The sequence below is a fragment of the Herpailurus yagouaroundi genome, unplaced genomic scaffold (genome assembly GCF_014898765.1).
Source record: "Herpailurus yagouaroundi ecotype Mexico unplaced genomic scaffold, PumYag 213, whole genome shotgun sequence".
Lineage (NCBI taxonomy): Eukaryota > Metazoa > Chordata > Mammalia > Carnivora > Felidae > Herpailurus > Herpailurus yagouaroundi.
The window spans coordinates 3,871,584-3,893,203 of NW_024412444.1; the positions used below are offsets into that span (position 1 = coordinate 3,871,584).

At 42.6% G+C, this 21,620-nt stretch overlaps 1 long non-coding RNA gene across 2 annotated transcripts; it reads left to right on the plus strand.

Annotated features, from left to right (window-relative positions):
- Positions 1 to 3,167: 3,167 nt before the first annotated feature.
- On the plus strand, positions 3,168 to 18,563 carry LOC121016898 (uncharacterized). 2 transcript variants are annotated; one of them, XR_005784515.1, is made up of 5 exons: positions 3,168 to 3,650; positions 5,280 to 5,443; positions 7,962 to 8,212; positions 12,240 to 12,362; positions 16,305 to 18,563. It is a non-coding gene; the product is annotated as an uncharacterized LOC121016898 (long non-coding RNA). The 2 variants fall into 2 exon arrangements; XR_005784516.1 differs by having other exon boundaries at positions 3,168 to 3,646.
- Positions 18,564 to 21,620: the final 3,057 nt, after the last annotated feature.

Below are 21,620 nucleotides of genomic sequence, written 5' to 3' on the forward strand. Positions count from 1 at the left end.
CTTTTCATGGTTCCACATCGCTTGGAAAAAAGGCTGCATTTTTGGCCCTTCACAATCTAGTCATCATGTGCCCCTGAAACCATAGATGCAGGTCATCTTTGCTCAGAGAGCCTTGCAGTAGACACACAGTGACAGTTACCTCTTTCCTAACAAGACTTTGCCCTCCCCTAATCCTAACACTGCCACTTTCTGCGTGTATCAATCTCTGGAATATGGACACACTTCCTTGCCTAGTTATTTTTCAAAATTGGGATCAGGCGGTCCTTCTTCTGTAACCTGATCTTTATACTAAGATCAAACCCTCCTTTGAGCTCCCTGTGTATTTTTTCACATTACTCTTATTAGACTTACCCTGTCATAATTAAGACATTTTTTATATGCTCTTTCCTTTCTTACACTGTAAATGTATATTCTGTTCACACTTTAATCTTCTCTGCCCCCAAACAAACTCAGTTCCTCTCTTGTATTCTGTTGTGACATCAAATGTTTTTTGCAATATTTATTACGATTGGAATTTTATAGTTACTTGTGTGACTTTTGGATTAACTTGTGTCTTTTTTACTAGGTCACGAGCCAAAAGGGCAAGACAGATTTTGCTCACCAACTTATCCCTACTGCTGAACACTGTCCCTGATACATGATAGGTGCTAAAAATATTTAGTGAATAGATGGGTAAAATTTTGTTGAATAAATGAGTGAATCATAGATAATAGAATGTTAATCCCCTTCAGGAATGTTCGAAGCTTAAGAAGAGAAGACAAGAGAAGATAATGCTTTCTTCTACTGGAATGCACTCGCCTTGTCAATAACAGTGGAATTTTAAGGTGAGGGGCGACTTATTTTTTTTATCATATATTTAAAAACATTTTTAAATGTTTATTTATTTTTGAGAGAGAGAGAGAGAGAGCGAGAGAGGGCAGGTGGGCGAGGGGCAGAGAAAGAGGGAGAGAATCGAAGCAGGGTCCAGGCTCCTAGCTGTCGGCACAGAGCCCCACGCAGAGCTTGAACTCATGGAGCACAAGATCATGACCTGAGCTGAAGTCGGACATTTAACTGACTGAGCCGCCCAGGTGCCTCTCCCTGCAAATGTTTCTCAGATCTCCCTGCCCATCCCACTACTTATGCAACTACTGGAATTTACGATTACGTAGAGAAACTGAGAGATTAATTTCAAATTCTGGGCCTCAGAAAGGATTGGATTTGCCTGTCGTATGGTAGCCTTTGGCATCGACTCCCTTGTCAGACAATCTTGTGAACTGTCAGGGGACTCCCGTGCATTCCGTTCCTTCTTTTGGTCAAGGTCTTGATGGTAGTTGACAGTTAAAGCTGAGCTTTACCCAACAAGAAGGTTAATAAACTTCAAAAATGAGTCCAGTGTTTTAGAGCTGCTAGCTTATCATTTAATTATCTCTCTGCTGGTTGGCATTGAACTGCAGTACAATGGTGTGTTTTTACCCCCGGCCCCTCGTATGAGTTCCTGTGGAATCGCAATTTAAACAGCACAGCGTGCCAAGTGTTACAGCCCCCTCCCTTCCAGTAAGGGCCTAGCCTATATTAAAAATCGCCTCTGCTCTACCTTTCTCCCTACTTCACTTTGATTGTGTATGTTTTTCCCCCCTTATCACAGAAGCAATACACATTTATAGGAGGGGAAAAAAAGATAAGCAAAGGGAAGAAAATAAAAACACCAGCAATCCCACCAGGCAGAGACAGACACTGATAACATATCAATTTATATCATTAGAATCGCTTGGGGAGCTTTTAAGGCATACCAATGGTTGTACGTCACCCCTGGAGTTTCTGATTCAAGTGGTCTGGAGTGGGCTTGGGCAGGGATCATTTTTTAAGGTCTGATGTGCAGGTGAAAACCACATGTCTGGACATGTAGTATATCAAATGTATATTTTACCAAAACGGGCACTCTGTAATACAGTTTTATAACTTGATTTTATCATTTAATAGTTAATTACTAATGTCTTGCAATAGAAGGATAAGATATCTAACCCGTCTTTTTCATGGCCTCGTAGTATGGTTTGACTTCCTTAACTGTTTCCTTGTGGTTGGATAGGCAGGATGTTTTCACCCCTTTGCAAGGATGCAGAGTGCAGGAGTTGAGGGTGGAAGTGGAAGCAGAGGCGGCTTTGGAAAGCTCAGTCACCGGTGCAGAGAAAACGAAACCAAGCTCATCTTGGGTTACGACGGATGACACAAAGACTGGAATTCCTTGGCTATGGAGCTATGATTTTCGGTGGGGAAATCTCTGAATAATTGCTTATTAGCCCGAGACATATCCAGAAACTCATTCAGTTACTTATTTCCCATTCATTCAGTTATTCATTCATTCAGTCAACACAAACAGAGCATTACATCGGGCCCCCTCCCCACACTGGGAATACAAGCTGGGTAACGTTTTGTTCTTTACCTCAAGGGGCTTATTGTCATAAAAGGGCGGGAAGAGATATCCAAATAGCTACACCGGTATTTACTGAGCCCTTATACTGTTCTGGGTGCTCTTTTAAGTGAATTTCCTCAGTTAATGTTCAACACCACCTGATGAAGTCACTTTTATTATCCCCTTCTACAGGGGAGGAGACTGAGGCCCCGAGAGCTTACGTTGTTCAAGGTTACAAAGCCAGTGAGGGACAGAACCAGCAAGTCAAGCTGAGGCAGTTTGGCTCCAGGGTCCAAGCTTGTAACCCCTGTATGCTGCTGCATTGATAAACATGTCAAAGGACAGTAGATACCATGATAGGATTCATGAAAGAGCAAGTGGTGAGCTTTAATGTGGGAAGGAAATAAGGAGGAAACATTTCAGGAAATGCTTTGGAGCTCCGAAAAACTATTTCAGTTTCTAAAAGGAAAATACCACGAGAAGGGAGAATAGGTAGACGTGTGCTCTCCGTATCCCCAATGTTGTAAATCCTGTTTGTTGAGAATATTTTATTTCTGGGGTACCTGCGTGGCTCGGTCGGTTAAACATCTAACTCATGATTTCGGCCCAGGTCATGATCTCACAGTTTGCGAGCTCGAGCTCTGCATCGGGCTCCACACAGGCAATGCAGACCCTGCTTGAGATCCTCTCTTCCTTTCTCTCTGCCCACTCCCCACAAATAATAAATAAATAAATAAATAAATAAATAAATAAATAATAAGTAAATAAATAACTTTAGAACATTTTATTTCCTCTCTACATCTGCTGTATCTATAGAAAGACTAATTGAGGTAGTCTTATCGGTCTTGGATTGTGGGTGAATCCACTGATGCATCAATCCCTGGGACACTGGAGCCATCAGGATGAGAAGGATGGGGCACCCGCAGTGGGAGAAAGGCCACGCTTGTGACCCTTTGTCTAGGGGCGGGTGAAAGCGTGTCACAAAGGAATGGGGGGTAATGTCACGAAGGCTTTCCTCCTAAGGGAGGCCCCTGAATCAAGAGCACACAAGATAAGACTCTGGAGAAAAATCTAGTTTTTTGTTAGGTCTGGGGAGACTGCTCAAGGAGTTCTGATCAGTAGATTTATCTGGAGAGGTATTCCAGAATGGCTAGTGTTAAATTCCACATTGCTTTAGGTCCTTGGCTGTCTGGAGGAGGATGCTGGTTAGAAGAAGAATCCCCTGAACTCATCAAGCAAAAAATAAGCACAGAAGTAGGTATGGACAATAGGGGGCAGAAGATCACAAGTGAGGATTAAAAAGCAGACCATCCCTGGGGCGTTAAAAAAAAAAAATCCTTATATATTTCTATACATTTTTAACAGACTAGGTTCTGGTCTTTGTTCTGTGACCGTCTGGATGGGTTTGTTTATACAAATATAAAAGCAGGAGCTGTAGAGATGTGAATTTCTCTGTTACAATGTCTTGGGCTGAAAGTAACACAAGATCCTTCCCCAAATGGACTTAAAGATTTTAAAATGTTTGCTCAGGAAACAAAGTCTAGAGGTAGATGGACTGCAGGGTTAATTGATTCAGCACTCAAGGAATTTAGTTTTGTTAATCAGTGTAAGTAATGCCACACGCTATGTATTAGTCTACGTGCGCTGTTGTAAGAAAATACCATAGACCGGGTGGCTTGAAAACCACAGACATTTATTTACAATTCTGGAGATTCAAGATCAGGGTGCCAGCATGGTCAGGTTCGGTTGAGGACCTTCTTCTGGGTTGCACACTACTGAACTCCTTGGATTCTCACATGGTGGAAAGAGAGAGGGCTAGCTCTCTAGTCTCTTATAAGGCACCAGTCCCATTCATGAGGGCTCTACCCTCATGACCTAATCACCTCACCAAGGCCCCACCATCAAATACCATAAGTTTGTGTATTAGATTTCAACACATGAATTGGGGAACGATACAGTCAGTCTACAACATGCTTTAACAAACTAGTCCCGAGATCTCCATGGCTTAACACAGTACAATACTACTACTCATTTGTGTAAGTACTCTATGAAAATAGATACTTTTATCACATCCAAGGACCTTGGCTTCATCTATGCTCTAGCTCTACCATCTTGAAGGCTTCAGAAGCACCCTAGCATGACCCAACCTGCAGATGGAGAAAGAGAAGGAATATGGAGGAACAAGCAGGACATTTTAGAGTCCAGGTCTAGAAGCTACAACTATCATAGTCTATGGATCAGGACCCAATTCTTTTGACACTGTCTAACTTCGTGGGAGGCTATTCAGTGTGATTTGCTATATGATTGGGAGGAAAAGGAAATGGGTTTGGTGAATTCGCTATGTTATTTCTATCTCATTGGTTCTTTCCATTTGTCTGCGGCCATTCTCAAAGTCACTTTCCTCCTCCTTCTGGTGGCAAGATGCCTGTAACAGTTTTAGGTGTCATATCAAACCATCATGGCTGAGGGAAGAAAAGAGACAATCTCTTTTTTGAGCTATCTCCTAGGAATGAGGACACTTTTCGTATGAGCCCCTCAGGAAACCTTCTCTCACCTGTCTCTTGGCCTGGATTGGGTCACCTGCCCCTACCTATGTTTGTCAATCACTTCTTTGATAAGTCAAGCCTGTCCTCAGAGTTGGGGATAGGGGAGGTCCTCTGAAGCACGTGGTTGCTTGGATAGATGAATCCCTAAGAATCTCAGGATTCTGTTAGGATTCAGTAGAGGGAAATGTCAATTATCCACGCATCAGGGTGGTGTATTCTGCAAACTTGGAAGGAACTAAATTGATTTCTCTGGGCAATGAGTGTAGAGGGCACTAAGGAGGTGGACTGGTGATCTGACAAGAGTTCTGATCTGGTTGTTCTCTTCATCCCTTGTCTTCTAGCAAATCCTTCCTTGCCCTCAGGGTACTTTTGTAGAAACAGGAAAAGGGCTGGATTTTTTCATCTGAGTTGACAAACAGCAAAAGAGAATATGGAAGTGGAAGCTGGTGATCGAGGAGAAATGAGAAATGGCCGAAACCATTGGGAAGGCATCATAAACCTTGGTGTAAGACTGATCTGCCTTTAATTCATTCTCTGTTTTTCTCTCTCTCTTCATCCTATCCATTCATTTGTTTATCCATCCCTGGTACTGGTTCATGTCCATGGTATATAAATGTTAACTCCCTGCCCTCAAGCAGCTCACAGACTGTGAGGGAGACATGCAAGTAGTCATAATATTGGGATCCAAGTGTTCACAAGATGCTTGAAAGCAGCACAGAAGTGTACTCAGTCCAGATTGACAGGTGACCCAGAAGGTTTCTGAAGGCTTAGTAGGAATAATGCACGCAGAATGGATAGACTGCAGGTGAAGAATGATAAGGTAAGGGGTCAGGAAAGTGAAAGGTACCTTAGGAATACTTTGAGTAGTTAATCATGGGCAAAGTCAGAACAATTGCTGCTAAATGCTATGAAGCATAACCAGGGGCTTGTTAAAATGCACTTAATGGAACCCATCACAGAGATTCTAACGAGTGAATCTGGGGTGAGATCCAGGAAACCAGCATTTTAAAGAAAAGTCCCCAGGTAACTCTAAGGACAGGTCATTCTACAATCCACTATGAAACAAGGGTGTTGTGTGATGGGCTGGACGCTCGGAGAAAAAAAGCCGTGGTCTGTTGCTACTCAAAATGTGGTCCTTGAAGTCCTGGAGTGTCACCTGGAGCTTGTTAGAAATGCAGAATCCCAGACCTCACTCTAGACCTTCTGAATCAGAACGCACATTTTAACAAGCCCCTTAAGCAGTCTGATGAACATTGCAATTATTAACGCACCTCTGTGGAATTTGGGGGGCAGGTGCTACAAGTAAGTGGTCTTGTCGTTACTGGTTAGTTGCTGTATCTACTAAGTGATCGCAAGCCACTGAAAAGGTGCGGTTTAGGGAATGGTGTGGTCAGATTTGTTCTTTCAATTGGAGACACTAATCGAGTATTTCTGTTTTGCTCAACATTCTCCCTATATTTTCCCTTTCTCTGTGTTCCCGAAAGTAGCCGGGCCTTTGACTTTTCCTTCAGCCTAGGTTTTTACCTCCATGATTGAGAACCAGTGTTGCCTGAAGACAATGCTATTCTTGCCTTTTTGAAAGCCTAAGCTTGTAAAAGATATGGGACCAAGGGTCCTAGCTTATAGAGCCGAGGGAGAGTGTTTGAGGTCAAGGATAGAGAATAAGGGAGTATTCCTAGGAATTTGGACGTACCTAAATGTGGTGAAGCTCACTGGGGACTGAGATGGGGCAGATCCATCCAATGCCCTATTCCTGGGTTGGGGAAGAGTGATGTGTACACAGCAAACCCAGAAAAGGACCATAAGCTGAAGGGGTCTAAAACTAGTCCAAGATGGCTATGTCCCCAGCAAAGCATGGCAGCCATAGAGTCTCCTTGGAGCAGTGTGCATAGATGCCCTAGCAGATAAATAGACACGTCACCCTCTTGCTTGGGGTTGGGTAAGACCTGGGGAACCGGGTGTTTCTGGGAGGGCAGAAACACCAATGATGACCGAGAATTTCCTGAATTCTTGAAAAGCTAAGCACTGGGAGTTAGACGATTTGATCTAAATGAATAAAAAACATAGAATTTCTTGTCGTCTTGAAGTGAGAGGTGAGATGCGACATTTAGAATGTTCCCCATAATGCTTCTTTTGTTGTGAATTTCAGGAGAGGCAAAAAATTATAGTGATGTGAACACGGTGGGTTTTTTTTTCTTAGAATGAGAAAAAAATCACAAGTAACACATTTCAAAAAGCTGATAGATACCACAGACATCACACAAAATCCAGAAAAAGAGCATTATACTTTTATTAGTTAACTGCCTGACATATCTCCATAGTTGAAGAACTTTTCATATGATATCTTATCATATTTTTTTCATAGTTTATTTATTTATTTTGGGAGAGAGGGAGAAAGAGAGGGAGATAGCGTGCAAACAGGGGAGGGACAGAGAGGGGGCTGGGGGAGAGAGAATACCGAGTAGGCTCCATGTTGTCAGTGCAGAGCCTGACGTGGGGCTCGACCTCATGAACCGTGAGGTCATGACTTCAGCCAAGATCAAGAGACAGACGTATACCTGATTGAGCCACTCAGGCACCCCTCATATTGTTTTTAAGGAGAGAATAGAAAGATATTAGAGATTCAATCTCTTCTCTCGCATATTTGATCAAAATTTGATTTTTACTATTTGTGGCTTATAACGGTTATTTTCACCTTCACACATAGCAAGATCATACATTGAAAAAAATGTTTTAAAAATTGTTGTCAAATTTGGGAAAACCTCTATTTCTTCCATATTGTAAGCTATACGAATAGACAGAGTGTTTTTCATATGAGCCTCTGGCTCTATATGTTTCAATGTTTTTTTTTTTTTTTTCTTTTTAACATGTTTGTGCTGTCAGTTACTACAGGACACATTCATACTGAGATATGGCCTCCGGCTCAGGGCCTGCACATCACTACATGGAAACGACTATGAACCACATAAATACAATTTACTAAACCCAAATTAAATCTGTCTCCAACTTTAACACAATTCCAGAGGTGCTCATGGCCATTCCAGTACTTCAAATGAAAACAGAAGTGTGAAGGAAGCCACATGGAACGAGACAGAAACACAGGGTGCTCAATGGCAGAGCTTAGACTGTTGCCTCACCTTCTCAGTAAAGCAGAAACCTTCAAGAAGCCATCGGAGCTCTCTCCCTCTTTGACGTGGGAAGACTCAAGACAACGCATGCTGTAGTCATTGGTGCTGCCACGTTCCCATCATCCATCTGCCCTCTTTTCTCAGCTGTAAGTAACATTTCCAATAATGTTGGATGTGCTCCCCCCCCCCTTTATCATTTTGTAGTTCTAGAACGACAGGATTGTAGGAATTCTAAACTTGCAGCAGTTTTCAGCCTTTCTGTTTTCCATCAGGCAGCGCTTGACTCTTGCTTGGTGGAATATCCAGGGCCTCCTTGCACATTTGAGTTTGGTATTATCTTTGAGTATCTCTCATATCTTCTACCGGGTGGTTACCCTGTCTCTCTGGTTCTTGAGTTAAGGATGACCAATACATGCATGCTTATCTGGGGCCAGCTCTATGGATGACATCACATACGTTAATGCCTGCATTCATCTTACAACTACATATATGTGTAAAATGTCATCTCTTCCATGAATCCACTCTCTCGTTCTCTCCAAGAGCAAAGGGATCGTGCTCTTCTGAATCTCCCTTCCTGTCGACCGATAGTAGCTGTTCTCAACCTTGGCTACGCATCAGAATCACCTGTGCGTTGTTTAAACCAATCACAAACAGGCAGGAATTTACCCCCAGTACATGGAATCGGCATCTCGAGAGGTGGAACAGAGGTATCTGCATATTTTTAAAAACTCTCCAAGTGATTCTGATGCACATTGATAGCTAAGTGCCACTGGTCCCTGTCTCTTGGGGGCTACTTATTCTTCCCCCCCTTGTGAAGCCGTTTTCTGTGGATGTCACTCTTCTCTCTTTCTGGATTTAAAACTCGGGATCTTATCAGTCTGTGGCCCCTTTCCTAATAGTTCCTCCACCCCAACACATGTACACAGTCTCTTTCGGTGCCGTATACAAAATAGGTAATGAAAAAAAATAGGTAATGATTGTGTTGACAAATGTGATTATTATCCTACGTTTAACAGTACTAAATACTGCAGCCATAGAAAAACGTGCACGGCATCTGATAAAGGAAGTAAAATAATCTTAACATCCCAAATTTTTAATTAAGGCAAAAGTTGCAAACATCGAAGCCCTAAAAAGTTCATTGAAGAAGACTTCAATGAAATTTTAAGTTTAAGTAAAAAAAAAAAAAAAAGCTTTTTGAAATTGCAGAAACCTTTCATGTTCTTTAACAACAGATCAGTAAATATCGGCCACTCAGAAAAGACAAAAAAACCCCATACATTCGGTGTCCCTTCCAAGAGAAATCCTGTCATTTCTGTCCAGGGCAGGCTACTTGATGTATGAAGTGTGTTCCAGTTTACTTCATGAGATAGTCAACCTGGCCTTTCAACTGGGCCCAGCTGGAGATCTGCATGTGACTCCAAGATGAACAAAATGCACACACGCCTTTCCAGCTCACTCTTATCTAAAATGCCACCAGGAATTATTCCTCTGGCTGAAAGCTCGGTGCCATGATCGAAATGCAAATCCTAGCTAAGAATGTCCTGCTTTGCTTCCCTGAACACTGCTACTGTCTTGTTAAATTCTCCCAGAAGCCTGGGAAGAAAGGCTTTACAGATGAAGAAACTGACAGAGTGAAGTGTTGGATTTGAACTCAGACCATCTTGGGGTTTATGGGCTCTGCAGTCTACCAAGATTTTAGGAACTACTGTGATTCATCAAGCTTTTGCAGTCACTTCTCTGCGTGACCACGTCTGATCAGCTGCACGGCTGAGATTTAGTTTTGATGGGTGGAGGGAATTGCTGGGTCCAGAATTGGTGTGCTTGGGAAGGGGGGTGCCAAGGATCAAGAAAGGGGAGCCTCATAGTAGAGAGGTGAGAAAAGTTCTTAGTCTCTCCTGAAAAATGTGACAAAATGGACCTTCCCAGTCTCATCTTGTGACGGTCTCCTTCCTGCTTATTTGATTTTAACTCTGTGTTTATGTCTTTATTGATTTTCACCTTTCCCGTGTCTCCCATTGGAAATGATTCTCCTCTGCTTCCCCCCTAGTCTCCTAGCCTACTGCTATCAGGGTCCCCTTCTTCATGGAGAGTGAAAGTTCTTCAGGGAAACCTGTCCCTCCTGCTTAACTAGGCAAGACAAACCTATCACAATCACAACCTCTTAGAGCACTTTTGCTGGTCTGTCATGGAACCCTGATGGGGTTCTGTGTGAAACAATAGACCAGCAGGGGGCACACTTAAAACAAAAACAAATACTACAAACGAAAACCGAAAACCAGGAATAAAAGATAAATGGAAAGGGGGCTTCTGGTTCTTCAAGACATGGGGAATGTCCACAGCCTTAGGCAAAGCTGAAACTCCTGGCCTGGGTTAAAAAGAGCTTGTCAGAAAGCAAAGTCTGGCCTAGGAGGGGATGAGTCAAGGGTGGAGAAGAAAAGCACATGGACTGGTTTTTTAGGCCCCCCTACTATGTACTCAATCCCCAGACATCTATCATAGGCCAATGTGTCTATCTTGAGATGATCACGGAGGTGGGTCTGGAGTTTACAAACCCAATGGAAGTGGAACAATTCTCAGAAGTGCTGTCACTGGAAGGGTGACGAGTACACTTCCAGAGGCTAGTTTATGGTCTCTTTGTGTGTCATCTTATCTCAGAGGTCAGCTTGGCTGCATCCTCTCTGCTTCAGTGATTTATAGAACATCCAAAGTTTTCTGGATCATTTTCCTACCAATATCTCGCCCAGAGAGCTGAGTAGTGGCTAATCAAGAGAAAAATACCCAGGCCCAATTTTTGAGGGAGGAGTAAGGATTTGTGCGTTGATATTAGGGTTCTGCCCTTACATTACTTATTCTTTGCAAGTAATCTTTTGCAAACCAGAAGCACTGACCATCAATTTTATGAGATACACTGCTCAGAAGTCTCCAGAGCATGCCACCATTTTTTTTTTTTAATTCTCTGATCTGTCTCATTGAGTTTAGTTTTAGGTTGTGATTGGAACTCCTAATTAATCTCTGCAAACATGGAGATGTGGAAAGGAACTCAGCAGAAAAGCAATTAAAGAGCTCTCTATGATTGTTTTTCCCGTTAACCAAGTCTATTGAAATCACTAGGCCAGCTGTGGCAAGTCTATTTAATAACTTTCTTTTCATTTCCTGATTTCTTACTCAGTTTCTCCTGAACTCCTCATTCCTGGACAGCCTGGATTATTGTTTGCTATTTCCGTCCATATGCTACTTTAAAATAATCACATGTGGATTTATGTTGAAGTCTGCCCCTTAGAACTGATTTCCTTGGCCAGCAGTTAGCAATGATGGAAACCAGTGTAACAAAGGCCTGAGATAAATGATGAAGGATATAAACAAGAAATGCATCTTCCCCTCCCCAGCATAATGTTCAATAAGGTGCTGAAATAATAAATTTTATTTTTAATTAAAAATAAATCTTTCCCCGAAAACGCCCCTCATGTAGCGAGGCACAAGGGGGCAGTGTTACGTCAAATTACATTAAATTAAACTTCACGAAGATGTGATTCCTTGTGGAAACTTGGAGGGATTAGATTAATCATGATGTTGGAAATGAGAATCCCTTGCTAGTTACCGAAAGAATGTGAATTATGCGAGAGGAAAGTTCAAAACCCATCTTCCAGTGCTCAGATCCATGGACCATGCTTCATGTTAGCCAATAGACAGATCTGAGAAGAGGTGAGAGATTAATCTTCAGCGACTGAGCCTTATCAGGGACTTTGCAGGCCATGACACTCTTGAATCCATTCTTAATGGCCTTTGGATTTTAAAAGTCATGACAATATTTATAATTTGGTATTGTTCTAGAGAGCTCTAGAGAGATGGTGCTAGGCCAAAGAAAAGGTAGGGGGTGGGCGGGGGGAGATAGTTGAGAAAAAAAAACCTCATTATTGCAAAGGTTTTGTATCTCAGTGTTCTAGGGTCAGTGGACTTCAGGTCTTCCCTTAAGCATCTGGGCAGCTGAATGTGATTCAAGCTCCCAAGATGCATTAGTGTTTCAGGTTCTACAAGGTGCTAGCCAAGGCGTATGATTGGCCTTGAACCAAGTGGTCTTCATTGTGTGGGCTTTGTCCCTATTTGCATGCCTCATATTCTTCTGGTATCTTCCTCCTTCCCTCTGGTTATCATGATTTTGTTTTCCCTCCACAGGATACTTCCATCTACTCCTTGATGATTCCTCAGAAAGTCTCTTCGTCATCTTGTGCTTCATTTCTACACCTATAGAAATTGGTCAGAATGAAACTATAAAGTTTACACATGAAATAAAATGAGGTGAGTCTTTAGCATAATGACTGGCACATCTGTTTTTTAATAAATGGTAAATACTTGTATTATCACTCTGTTTCTTTCAGTCTGTGATATGAATGATATCACTTCTCTCATAATTTTAAGGTATTTTCAGCATCAAAATATCCTTATTTTTTTTTAATGTTTAATTTTTTTTTTTTTTTGAGAGTATGAGAGTGAGAGAGAGAAAGCACAAGGAGGGGAGGGGCAGAGAGAGAAGGAGACACAGAATCTGAAGCAGTCTCCAGGCTCCAAGCTATCAGCACAGAGCCAGATGCGGGGTTTGAACCCACGAACTGTGAGATCATGACAAGCTGAAGTGGGACGCTTAACTGACTGAGCCACCCAGACACCCCTAAAAAATTTTTTTAGAGAGATTTACTAAAATTAGGTTGATTCTGTAATTGCTAACTTATCATTCAAGCTGGGACACCTTTGAAAGTGAAAGGTACTGCTATTAATAATTATGCTAGAATAACAGGCATAAAGCTGGACTATCTTAGCCAAATCACGATGAATGGTCATGGTATTATACAGGTTTTGCTGAAGCAATAAATTCAGGTTAGAAATGCAGGAAGCCTGTCAAATGAAGCTTTATGATCCAAGCATGCAATGAGAAATGTCCATTGCAGGAATTGCGGAGAGAAGGAAACATAGCCGTTGGAATCCTTTACCCAATGTCACTGGAATAGAAGCTCTATCCTTATGGTTTTTAGTATGAAAGTCTCCAATACAACAAGAAAACCATGCCTATGTCAAGCCTCCAGCCCAATGCTTCTTAGAATCTAGGGCCTGTTTCTCCTGAACCTCTCTCTCTCTCTCTTTTTTTTTTTCAGGCCAGTTTTCATAGCCCTGAAAGTTGGGTGGGGAGTTTTGATTATTTCCTAGCACCTGGAGAGTTTGCAGGTCCTGTTGGGTATGGAGCTAGGCCTAGGGATAGGATACCATTGAAATATCACCTACTCAGGGTAGGACTGTGGGAACTCAGGCCAACTCAGTGCCCCACCTCCATGGTGCCATTAGGTTCTGATTACATTAGATTCTGATCACATTACATTCTGTGTATTGTCTATTGAGGACAAGAAAATCTGTCTCATTCATCATTGTCACCAACCTATGAGGACAGCGCCTGGCACATAGTTCAATGTCCTTGAATTAAGAAGGAAAGAAAATAATGATGTAAGCCCCTGAAGAGTTGGAAGGAAAAGCTGCCAACACCCAGAAAGGACACACAGGATCCTTCCAAGGATCCAATTTTTATAATTATAAAAATTATAATTATAGCAACTAACCATTTATTGTGCTCTTACTATGTGCCAGAGCTTGCTAAGCACTTTACCTTGTGATTTCATTGAATCTTTACAATAGTCTTATTTCCGTATTATAGAGGGGGAAACTGAGGCGCAGAGATTTTGACAGCTTGCCCCAAATCATATGGCTGCTAAGTCAATTTAGACAAATGTGAAGGCTTCAGACAGAGCTGCCAAACGAGTTTCTGGGAGGTAAAACAAGGCAGGGGCTCTCCAAGGTGGGTGAGTGGCACTTCCATACTAAAGCTAACATGAAACCATCATTAACCCAAAATTCTATGATCATTTCCTTCTAAAACACGTAGACCTATCCATCAAGACATTTACCTGTTCTTTCTCTGTTCTCTGAGAATCTTTTTTTCCACATAGTTTGGACTCTGGTGACGTCTCCACTTTTAAATGATTTCTCTCTGGAGAGGTTACTTGAGTTCCTTAAAAAAAAAATCCAATACTGACTTAGCAAGTGCCACTTGCCACAACTGGTAATGCTTGTGGGGTTGGTGCAAAGGGTTTTGAGTAGTTAAGAAAGATTTCCTCTAAGTAGAGAAGAGAAGTCATTTACTTCTCTGGTGGGTATTTGCTGGTGAATTCGCACTAATCCTACTTGTCTATTACAGCTTCTCCTTGGGCACTTCCTGAGAGCCAGGTACATTTGCCCCTTTCCTTTGCCTCACAGATTAATGGGCAGTGATCTGCCTTACAATGTGCTGGCTCCTTGCATCCCTCCTGCTGAGTCAGAAACAATCTGCTAATAGGACAGATTCTAGCCTTTTGCAAAGATTCTTGCCTGCTGTTTTGACACCATTCCAGGACATGTTGTTGGTGGGTAGGAAAGAAGGAGATACGGGCAATTGGAATTGTTTTCCCAATATTATTTTGTAGCCCAGATATCTTAAAAGAGCGAGCACATTGTGTTTGGTGTGTGTTTGGTGTGTTTAATTGATCATTGTAAACAACAACAAAATCAATATTTTTAGTCTGCTCTGATTGTATGCTTGACAGATCCTATTTAAGAATGGTCTAGGAGGTAAAACTTTATAGTTAAAGCTCCCTGCTATTTAGAGGATGGAGTATTTTTTTCCTGCACAGCATCTGTTTTATATCCCTCAGGATGATCTAGGTATTGATGCTATAGCAAACAACCCAGTATCTTAATAATGCCTAACAAGAAAGGTTTATTTCTTTCTTAGATGCATGTCTATGGTGGTTTGTCTGGGGGTTATTCTTAGACATTCTCTCCGAGACCCGGGTTGGGGAGGTTTTATCTAAATGCATGCTTCCTTGGTCACTGCAGTAGTTTGAATAAAATATGGAGAATCAGATATAGGCCTACAAAGCTTCTTCCAGTAGTGACACGAGCTCATATTTTGTAGGCCAAAGCAAGCCACTTGTCCACATCTAAATTCAAAGAAACTGGGAAGTATAAACTTATCATGTGCCTTGAAGGCAGAAAGCTAAAAATACTTGGTGAACAGCACTAATGGCCTCCATACCTTCTTTTTTCCCATCAACTTGTTATCATGGAAATTACAGACGCATAGAAATATTGAAAAGTTATATCTTGGAGTGAACATCCATATACCTTCTACTCCTAGACTCAACGATGGTTCAGTATGGGCATACTTGGACTCTTCTCTTTTTGTCTTTGTCTATCTGTTGGCCTGGCTCTTTCCACTTTGTGTGTGTGTGTGTGTGTGTGTGTGTGTGTGTGTGTGTGTGTGTGTCTGGCCCTCTCATAATGGTAAAATACATGAGTTTTGCTTTGAGAAACAGATTTCCCATCTTTTTTTTAATAAATTTTTAAAAATGTTTTTATTTTTGAGAGAGAGAGAGAGAGAGAGAGAGAGAGAGAGAGAGACTGACCAGGGGAGGGGTAGAGAGTGAAGGAGCCACAGAATCTAAAGCAGACTCCAGGCTCTGAGCTGTCAGCACACAGCCTGATGCAGGGCTTGAAGTCACGAGCCATGAGATCATGACCTGGGCCGAAGTCAGATATTTAACTGAGTGAACCACACAGGCACTCCTAGATTTCTCCTTTTTAATCATGTAATTGTAGGACACTGACAACTTGACTTCTCCCAAGCTCCCTTGTAGTTGCTGCAAGAAGAGACTCTTCTTCCTTGTCTGGCTCGTGCGTTATGAGGAGGTGGTGTTCGAACTGCTGTGGCCAGTTTGCCACAGCACAGTTTGCTGTGGCCAGTCCATGAAGAGAGAGCTAGGAACCACTAAGGGCTCAGCATGGGAAGCCTGAGGGGAAAGCCAACAAGGGAGGAATCAGACTAAAGCGAGAGGAAGGAATAGGTCCTTGATGGTGATGTTTGAGTCTACTCTGAAATCAGGTTTACTTCTGGGCTTTTCATATGGGTGAGAAAATAAATAGCCTTTTTAATGTCTACGAATGTAAGTAAGAGACTGGAGGAGAAGACCCCTGTGAACACCATGGCACCTAAGTTGTGTTATGTGATACGTGGCTTGTGAATGATGACTGACTACATAAAACTCGTCTAGCACATCTGCCTTCCTCATCTACCATCACCCATTTCATGATAATACAGAGTTACCATTTGTATAAACAAAACTGTCCTCATCTAGGCTTTTGATTTCTTATATTTTTCAGGATATTTGAAATTGCAAGTGGCCAGTAGAAGCCAAACGTGGCTCATGTAATGGGTAAGCCTGGTGGTGGTTCATGCTTCAGGCATGACTGGCGGAATCCGGGGGTTCAAATGATGTTTCCCTCATCCTGCATGTGGGCTGTCCCCTCAAGGTAGGGAAAAAATGAGCTCTAGCCATCGCAGAATCACACTGACCCAGTTAAACTGTCCCAGAAGGAAGAGGTACTTCTCTCCACCTGTGTCCATATATGCCTTCAGGGAAGGTGCCTGCTCAGATCACTTGCTCTTCCTCTGTCCATTGCCATTGCAGAGGAATCCTGGAATAATTTTGTTCTCGTGAGCAGGGACGACATGATTGACCACACGTGAAATAGGTGGTGATGGTGGCGGCTGTCACTTCCAGAAATAAGGGTGCCAGTTAGATGAAAGCAATGGGATCCTCTCCATCCACCCGCGTACCCATGCAGCCAGCTACCCAGACAAGTGGGCAGTCATTCACTGACAGCGTATTGTAGCCATCGCAGTATGCTAAGCCATGTCTGAGATTCCTAAGGACAGTGAGACACAACTCACAAATCAAGACGGCGCAAGGTCAGAAGGGCTAAGCGGGTAAGGGAGACGGTGGAAAGCCTACGAATGTTCAGCTGAAGGAACTATTCCCTATAGCTAGGGGAAATTGAAAATGACTTCTCAGAGATAGCATAGTGATGAAGTGCATGTGTTACTGGCACTTAAAAACTAGGGTTTGATTCGTGGCTCCTCTAGTTATTAGCTGTGTAACATTGGCACTCTTTAGATTCGCTTCACTGTCTCCAAAAGGGGAGTAAGATAGGATCTGCCTCATAGGGACATGGTGTGGAGATGAGGCACGTGTGAGCTTTTAGCATCACGCCTGGCGTGAAACAAAAGTTCAACGAATGGCAGATGTCATGGTTTTGTTGCAGTGGTTTTGAGAGCTTTATTTGAAAAGTTGCACCTGGAAAAGAAATGTGGCATCCTTAATGACATTTGTGAATGTCCTGAGGGTACCGAAAGCTGGCACGATCACGAAAACACCCGTGTCTTGTTTGTAGGAATGAGGGAGGACAGCGTCCCTGCTTTCCATGATGGACAGTAGCCGCATGGTGGGTGGCAGCTGGATTGTGTCATACCCAGTTGTGTGCCTGAGACTGTGCGTTTCCTACTGAAGAGGACAAAGAGACATCTAAAGAAAAATAGACGTGAATCATAGGGAAAAGGGCACTGGGTCTGTTTTGGATTAGTGGAGAGGAAATGGGTGGAAAACATTTGGTTGTTTGAGCATAAGAAGAGCTTATTAAAAAGTCCTAGGTTTGTGTGTTCTCCAGAATGTTTCTTCCTAGTAATAAAGCCTGCGAAGTCATGTGACTCAGGAAAAAAGATGTAAATTGGATTTGGAAGAACAGGCTTTAGCCTTGACCCGACCAGGTTCTGCTTTGTGAATGGGGGAAAACTCACCTAGGGTGGTCAGCCTCATTTTCCCCACCGGCAATTCAGGGTGATGCTCTGCCTTCCTCGCAGGGTTTCAGCGGGCATGCAGGGGAATCAAGTGACTTAATGAAATATACGTTGTTGGAGGAGTCGTTAGCACTATGGGACAGTGCAAGGACTATTAGGCACAGGGTACAAAGGAGTGTGTAGTGAAGCCAAGATGGCACCAGGACCCCATATCGCAATGTGGGGCTTTTCTACCTGGGGTGTGTACCAAAGCCTGGAATTCATAGTCCCGTCTTTCGGGATGACTTCTTTGCCATGAGGACATTTTGATATTGTGTTTTTCATTTCGTTGAAAATCTAACAAAACAACGTAAGCATGTTCTACATCATCTGGTTCCCCTTATAAACAAGTATTGCCATGCAGGGCCAGTGCCCACATTTGCATTGGTGTTTATAACTGTGTTGGGGTCAAGAAGAACTACTTTGATTGTCCCAGGCTAAAGAGTGAAGGCAGACTTTATACACAAATTATAAATCCCTGCCAAGAAAAGGCTATGTAATATCATGGGGTACTGTAGGAGCAACGCGAGGAAATTTGCAAGTGGTGATTTAGGGTCAGCAAAAGCCTCTCTCATATTACGATTTGCATTAGTATGAATTTTTAGTTTTGTTTGGATTTACTTGTTTATAGTCATGATATTTATCAGTAAAAGAAAGGCTCGCCTGGTTTTTTATTGGTATTGTGTTAATCTTGTAATAACAATAATTATCACTTTAAATTTTTTTTTAATGTTTATTTATTTTTGAGGCAGAGAGAGACAGAGCATGAATGGGGGAGGGGCAGAGAGAGAGGGAGACACAGAATCCGAAGCAGGCTCCAGGCTCTGAGCCATCAGCCCAGAGCCCGACGCGGGGCTCGAGCTCACGGGCGGCGAGATCGTGACCTGAGCTGAAGTCGGACGCTCAACCGACTGAGCCACCCAGGCGCCCCAATAATTACCACTTTCAAAGTTATTTAAGCAAAGTTTGGGGATTGGCATGATTTTTTTTTCATTAAAAATGACGCTTATGATATTTGTTTGAGAAACGGTATTGTTGAATGTAAAAGCTTGCGCTTGAAATAAGCACATGAAAAAATGCTTAATATTATTGGTTACTGGAGGCATGCAAATTGAAACCACAGCACAGTATTACCACATGTCCATCAGAGTTGTTACAATGAAAAAGACTAACCCATACCAAGTGTTGGTGAGAATATGGAGCCAGTAGAACTCTCGTGTGGTGCTGGGAAGAGTGAAAAATGGTGTAGTCACTCTGGAAACCAATCTGGTAGTTTCTCAAAGAGTTAAAGACAATTAATGTATGACCCAGCCATTCCACTCCCAGTTTTTTATGCCAGAGAACTGAAAGCATATATTCACACAAAGATACTATCTGAGTGCTCATAGCCGTGTTATTTGTAATCGTCTCAAACTAGAAATAATCTATATGTTCATCAACAGGTCAGTCGATTAACAAATGGTGGGATAGCTGTACAATGGGTTATTATTCAGCAGTAGAAAGGCGTGAACCATTGATACACCCTACAACATGGATGTATCTCAACATCAATGTGCTGAGTAAAAGAAAACAGCCAAAAAAGGTACACAGTTTATGGTTGCATTTATATAAAACTCTAGAAAATGCGAATCAGGGTGTATGTAGGGACAGAAAGATCGGTGGTTGCCTGGGGGTGGGGTGGGCTCAGGGAGAGAGGGATGACAAAAAGCATGGTAAAGTCGGGGAGAAGGATCAAATCTTTTCTTGATTGCGGCCATGATTTCACAGATGTAGAAAATTCACAACTCACCACCTCATCCCCTTTAAGTACTCATATTTATCTTATGTCAATTATAGTTCAATAAAGGTGTTAAAAAAAACCCACAGTGTCCCAAAACTTGCCACCAGGCAGGCTTGGTTTTCAATGTCAGCTTTGCCTCTCACTATTAACGTCAGCGTGGGGAAATTACTTCATTTTTTGAGCGTCAGATGTGAAATGGATATACTACCTACCCCAGAAGGCTGTCATACAATCAAGTGAAATATATGTGCCTTCTAGCAAAGTACTCAGTACGTACTGAATACCCAGGACGGGGTATTATCCCCACCCTGGAGTGGGTATTGTACCTAGCAGAAAGCAATGTGGGTCATACGCGTAAACATCTACTCTCTGATTTCTGGAGATCATAGCACATTCCATGTACTTCTGTGAGTACTTCATTATAAATGTACTGCCTTCCACCTAAGAATCTTGTATGCATAGATACTAACAATAAAAGCACCCACTGCCCAGGCTGCATGCTATGTTAGGGCAAACAGAATCTCCGGGCGTGAGAACCAGGTATCAGTGTTTTGAAAGCTCCAAGGTGACTCAGCTGTACAGGGACATGAGAGAACTCCATCTCTGTGCTCCTCAAAGTCTCATCCTTAGACCAGCTGCATAGCATGTGGCAGTTTCTTAGACATGCAGCATCTCAGGCCCAAGCCAGATCTGCTGAGTGAAAAGCTTCATTTTTAACAAGAACCCCAGGTGATTTGTGTGTACGTGAAAGATTGAGAAGCAATAGGAGGGATGATCCTAGGGGGTCTTTCTGTCAAACACTGTGCCAAATTTTTTAGTATGGTGTGATAATATCCCGTTTTAAATCTTATTGGGAAGAATCAAGGGGACCAGAAGATTACACCTCAGAGAGAGAGGAAGTTCAGTGAAAAATTTGCTAGAGGCATTGCTTACTTCCCAGAACAGAAGGCCCTCAATTAGGCCTTTAGAAAATGATAATCTGGGATGACTGGGGACGAATTGACCTCAACAGAAACTCTGTATTTATATACTTACCAAATGGCTTCATTTATGAGGTTCATTTTCAGTCACTTTCCAAATGCTGCAATTAACACTTAATAAATTTTCCTTTCAGAAACCTGATTTCATGGGCCAATGTTTTAGTTAGATTGTAACCAATCAAACTAAATTGTCTGAGTGCTAGGCTTTGTGCAAGAACTTTTACTATACTGTCTCATTTAACCCCCATATAAGCCTAGGAAACAGTTACCATCAGGAAACTCATTTTTGTAAATAAGGGCAACATGCTATAGGGAACTCAGTGACTTGCCCAAGGTCCCATCCGGCTGGAAATTGGCAGCACAGGGATTTGAATCCATGTGTGTGTAGATCAAAGCTTTTGTGGGGCGCCTGGGTGGCGCAGTCGGTTAAGCGTCCGACTTCAGCCAGGTCACGATCTCACGGTCCGTGAGTTCGAGCCCCGCGTCAGGCTCTGGGCTGATGGCTCGGAGCCTGGAGCCTGTTTCGGATTCTGTGTCTCCCTCTCTCTCTGCCCCTCCCCCGTTCATGCTCTGTCTCTCTCTGTCCCAAAAATAAATAAACGTTGAAAAAAAAAATTAAAAAAAAAAAAAAAGCTTTTGTGTGTGCCAAGGCTAATCATAAAGAGATAAGTGAAGAGTATGATTCTGGAGTTGGCCCACAATATAATAAGGATTCCAGTTCCTGGGGTTCCTGGGTGGCTCAGTCAGTGAAGCGTCAGACTCTTGATTTTGGCTCAGCTCGTGATCTCACAGTCGTGGGATCGAGCCTTGGGGTCGAGCCCTGTGTCCGGCTCAGTGCCGAGCGTGGAGCCTGCTTGGGATTCTCTCCTTCCGTCTCCCTCTGCCCCTCCCACACGTGTGTGCATGTGTGCTCTCTCTCAAAAAATTAAAAAAAAAAAAAGAAAAATACATTTAAAGAAACATAGAAAAGGAGGGAAGGAAGGATGGAAGGAAGTCAGAATGACTTTGCTGCATATAACATGACTGTGAGGCAGGAGAGAAGA